Raw genomic sequence first — 241 nt, 5'->3', positions numbered from 1 at the left:
TACAGCGAGAATAAAAGTTACGCCTTCTTTCTTTGCGTGAACATTTGGGCGGTGTTATGCAAATCTTCCCACGCAGTGACCTAGGTATGTGGGGGTGTGTTAGAGCGAGCCGTTTTAGGTAGGTGTGGCTGACTCTTAACTTTTATAAAGAATATCTCTTTGAATTTGAGACTTCAGTTTTTGCAACTTTACAGATCTTCTTTATGCACCAAGAGCTTGTAACACTCCAAAGAGAAAGGAA

The sequence above is a fragment of the Sinocyclocheilus anshuiensis genome, unplaced genomic scaffold (assembly GCF_001515605.1).
Source record: "Sinocyclocheilus anshuiensis isolate Anshui unplaced genomic scaffold, SAMN03320099.WGS_v1.1 scaffold482, whole genome shotgun sequence".
In the NCBI taxonomy this organism is placed as follows: domain Eukaryota; kingdom Metazoa; phylum Chordata; class Actinopteri; order Cypriniformes; family Cyprinidae; genus Sinocyclocheilus; species Sinocyclocheilus anshuiensis.
This window is presented reverse-complemented; position numbering follows the sequence as displayed.